This window comes from Engraulis encrasicolus, chromosome 5, assembly GCF_034702125.1.
Source record: "Engraulis encrasicolus isolate BLACKSEA-1 chromosome 5, IST_EnEncr_1.0, whole genome shotgun sequence".
In the NCBI taxonomy this organism is placed as follows: domain Eukaryota; kingdom Metazoa; phylum Chordata; class Actinopteri; order Clupeiformes; family Engraulidae; genus Engraulis; species Engraulis encrasicolus.
The window spans coordinates 1,217,528-1,222,527 of NC_085861.1; the positions used below are offsets into that span (position 1 = coordinate 1,217,528).

General features: G+C 44.5%; 1 protein-coding gene across 1 annotated transcript in view; it reads left to right on the forward strand.

The window, feature by feature from the left end:
- The window catches only part of colq (collagen-like tail subunit (single strand of homotrimer) of asymmetric acetylcholinesterase), a 42,850-nt gene that overhangs the window by 7,898 nt on the left and 29,952 nt on the right, over positions 1–5,000 (forward strand). The window lies entirely within an intron of this gene.

Below are 5,000 nucleotides of genomic sequence, written 5' to 3' on the forward strand. Positions count from 1 at the left end.
CTAGCGTTCTACTGATACTGTATGAGGCTTCAGGAGGTTTACTAGCGTTCTACTGATACTGTATGAGGCTTCAGGAGGTTTACTAACGTTCTACTGATACTGTATGAGGCTTCAGGAGGTTTACTAGCGTTCTACTGATACTGTATGAGGCTTCAGGAGGTTTACTAGCGTTCTACTGATACTGTATGAGGCTTCAGGAGGTTACTAACGTTCTACTGATACTGTACGAGGCTTCAGGAGGTTTACTAGCGTTCTACTGATACTGTAGGAGGCTTCAGGAGGTTTACTAGCGTTCTACTGATACTGTATGAGGCTTCAGGAGGTTTACTAGCGTTCTACTGATACTGTATGAGGCTTCAGGAGGTTTACTAGCGTTCTACTGATACTGTATGAGGCTTCAGGAGGTTTACTAACGTTCTACTGATACTGTACGAGGCTTCAGGAGGTTTACTAGCGTTCTACTGATACTGTATGAGGCTTCAGGAGGTTTACTAACGTTCTACTGATACTGTATGAGACTTCAGGAGGTTTACTAACGTTCTACTGATACTGTATGAGGCTTCAGGAGGTTTACTAGCGCTCTACTGATACTGTATGAGGCTTCAGGAGGTTTACTAGCGCTCTACTGATACTGTATGAGGCTTCAGGAGGTTTACTAGCGCTCTACTGATACTGTATGAGGCTTCAGGAGGTTTACTAACGTTCTACTGATACTGTATGAGGCTTCAGGAGGTTTACTAGCGTTCTACTGATACTGTATGAGGCTTCAGGAGGTTTACTAGCGTTCTACTGATACTGTATGAGGCTTCAGGAGGTTTACTAGCGTTCTACTGATACTGTATGAGGCTTCAGGAGGTTTACTAGCGTTCTACTGATACTGTATGAGGCTTCAGGAGGTTTACTAGCGTTCTACTGATACTGTATGAGGCTTCAGGAGGTTTACTAGCGTTCTACTGATACTGTATGAGGCTTCAGGAGGTTTACTAACGTTCTACTGATACTGTAGGAGGCTTCAGGAGGTTTACTAACGTTCTACTGATACTGTATGAGGCTTCAGGAGGTTTACTAACGTTCTACTGATACTGTAGGAGGCTTCAGGAGGTTTACTAACGTTCTACTGATACTGTAGGAGGCTTCAGGAGGGAGGTTTACTAACGCTCTACTGATACTGTATGAGGCTTCAGGAGGGAGGTTTACTAACGTTCTACTGATACTGTATGAGGCTTCAGGAGGGAGGTTTACTAACGTTCTACTGATACTGTATGAGGCTTCAGGAGGTTTACTAACGTTCTACTGATACTGTATGAGGCTTCAGGAGGGAGGTTTACTAACGCTCTACTGATACTGTATGAGGCTTCAGGAGGGAGGTTTACTAACGCTCTACTGATACTGTATGAGGCTTCAGGAGGGAGGTTTACTAACGCTCTACTGATACTGTATGAGGCTTCAGGAGGTTTACTAGCGTTCTACTGATACTGTATGAGGCTTCAGGAGGTTTACTAGCGTTCTACTGATACTGTATGAGGCTTCAGGAGGTTTACTAACGTTCTACTGATACTGTATGAGGCGTCGTGAGGGAGATTTACTAGCGTTCTACTGATACTGCATGAGGCTTCAGGAGGTTTACTAGCGTTCTACTGATACTGTATGAGGCTTCAGGAGGTTTACTAGCGCTCTACTGATACTGTATGAGGCTTCAGGAGGTTTACTAACGTTCTACTGATACTGTATGAGGCTTCAGGAGGTTTACTAGCGTTCTACTGATACTGTATGAGGCTTCAGGAGGTTTACTAGCGTTCTACTGATACTGTATGAGGCTTCAGGAGGTTTACTAACGTTCTACTGATACTGTATGAGGCTGAGGGAGGGAGGTTTATTAGCGTTCTACTGATACTGTATGAGGCTTCAGGAGGTTTACTAGCGTTCTACTGATACTGTATGAGGCTTCAGGAGGTTTACTGGCGTTCTACTGATACTGTATGAGGCTTCAGGAGGTTTACTAGCGTTCTACTGATACTGTATGAGGCTTCAGGAGGTTTACTAGCGTTCTACTGATACTGTATGAGGCTTCAGGAGGTTTACTAGCGTTCTACTGATACTGTATGAGGCTTCAGGAGGTTTACTAGCGTTCTACTGATACTGTATGAGGCTTCAGGAGGTTTACTAGCGTTCTACTGATACTGTATGAGGCTTCAGGAGGTTTATTAGCGTTCTACTGATACTGTATGAGGCTTCAGGAGGTTTACTAGCGTTCTACTGATACTGTATGAGGCTTCAGGAGGTTTACTAACGTTCTACTGATACTGTATGAGGCTTCAGGAGGTTTACTAGCGCTCTACTGATACTGTATGAGGCTTCAGGAGGTTTACTAGCGCTCTACTGATACTGTATGAGGCTTCAGGAGGTTTACTAACGTTCTACTGATACTGTATGAGGCTTCAGGAGGTTTACTAGCGTTCTACTGATACTGTATGAGGCTTCAGGAGGTTTACTAGCGTTCTACTGATACTGTATGAGGCTTCAGGAGGTTTACTAGCGTTCTACTGATACTGTATGAGGCTTCAGGAGGTTTACTAGCGTTCTACTGATACTGTATGAGGCTTCAGGAGGTTTACTAGCGTTCTACTGATACTGTATGAGGCTTCAGGAGGTTTACTAACGTTCTACTGATACTGTAAGACGCTTCAGGAGGTTTACTAACGTTCTACTGATACTGTATGAGGCTTCAGGAGGTTTACTAACGTTCTACTGATACTGTATGAGGCTTCAGGAGGTTTACTAATGTTCTACTGATACTGTATGAGGCTTCAGGAGGGAGGTTTACTAACGCTCTACTGATACTGTATGAGGCTTCAGGAGGGAGGTTTACTAACGTTCTACTGATACTGTATGAGGCTTCAGGAGGGAGGTTTACTAACGTTCTACTGATACTGTATGAGGCTTCAGGAGGTTTACTAACGCTCTACTGATACTGTATGAGGCTTCAGGAGGGAGGTTTACTAACGTTCTACTGATACTGTATGAGGCTTCAGGAGGGAGGTTTACTAACGCTCTACTGATACTGTATGAGGCTTCGGGAGGGAGGTTTACTAACGCTCTACTGATACTGTATGAGGCTTCAGGAGGGAGGTTTACTAATGTTCTACTGATACTGTATGAGGCTTCAGGAGGGAGGTTTACTAGCGTTCTACTGATACTGTATGAGGCTTCAGGAGGTTTACTAGCGTTCTACTGATACTGTATGAGGCTTCAGGAGGGAGGTTTACTAACGCTCTACTGATACTGTATGAGGCTTCAGGAGGGAGGTTTACTAACGTTCTACTGATACTGTATGAGGCTTCGGGAGGGAGGTTTACTAACGTTCTACTGATACTGTATGAGGCTTCAGGAGGGAGGTTTACTAGTGTTCTACAGATACTGTATGAGGCTTCAGGAGGGAGGTTTACTAGTGTTCTACAGATACTGTATGAGGCTTCAGGAGGGAGGTTTACTAGTGTTCTACTGATACTGTATGAGGCTTCAGGAGGGAGGTTTACTAACGTTCTACTGATACTGTATGAGGCTTCAGGAGGGAGGTTTACTAACGTTCTACTGATACTGTATGAGGCTTCAGGAGGGAGGTTTACTAACGTTCTACTGATACTGTATGAGGCTTCAGGAGGGAGGTTTACTAACGTTCTACTGATACTGTATGAGGCTTCAGGAGGGAGGTTTACTAACGTTCTACTGATACTGTATGAGGCTTCAGGAGGGAGGTTTACTAGTGTTCTACTGATACTGTAGGAGGCTTCAGGAGGGAGGTTTACTAACGCTCTACTGATACTGTATGAGGCTTCAGGAGGGAGGTTTACTAGCGTTCTACTGATACTGTATGAGGCTTCAGGAGGGAGGTTTACTAACGCTCTACTGATACTGTATGAGGCTTCAGGAGGGAGGTTTACTAGCGTTCTACTGATACTGTATGAGGCTTCAGGAGGTTTACTAGCGTTCTACTGATACTGTATGAGGCTTCGGGAGGGAGATTTACTAACGCTCTACTGATACTGTATGAGGCTTCGGGAGGGAGGTTTACTAACGCTCTACTGATACTGTATGAGGCTTCAGGAGGGAGGTTTACTAACGTTCTACTGATACTGTATGAGGCTTCAGGAGGGAGGTTTACTAGCGCTCTACTGATACTGTATGAGGCTTCAGGAGGTTTACTAGCGCTCTACTGATACTGTATGAGGCTTCAGGAGGTTTACTAATGTTCTACTGATACTGTATGAGGCTTCAGGAGGTTTACTAACGTTCTACTGATACTGTATGAGGCTTCAGGAGGGAGGTTTACTAGCGTTCTACTGATACTGTATGAGGCTTCAGGAGGGAGGTTTACTGACGTCCCTAGTACTCGAGTCCAGACTCGGTCCGAGTCCAGACTCAAGTCCGTTTTTTATGGACTTGGACTTGTCTTGGACTCGCTATCAATTGGACTCTGACTTGTCTTGGACTCGGACACTGGTCTTGCCAAATTAAGCTTTTGGACTCGACCAGGTCTGTCTTTATTTGATTTGGCAACCATAAATTCTAGAGTGGAGCTTGAAATCCAACAACATACAAGTTTGTCTTCACATCCATGGCATATGGGTTACCTTCAAACATCCGCTTTATTGATATTCATCCATTTCATTGTTTAACACTGACCAACATGTGACTCGGACTTGACTTGGACTCAAATCTTTTTGGACTCGGTCTTGTCTCGGACTTGAACCTCTTTGGACTCGGACTTGTCTCTGACTTGACTATTCTGGTCTTGGACTTGTCTTGGACTCTGAAAAGGTGGACTTGACTACAGCCCTGTTCTACACCACACTCTGCTAGTTGGCCTCCATGACATCTGCTCCACTGCTAGGTCCAACATGGAGCCTGTTCTGTTGTGTTTTTTTCCTCTGTGTGTCTAATCTACGTCACAGAGTGTTTTCAATGACCCCATCATGTGTGTGTGTGTGTGTGTGTGTGTG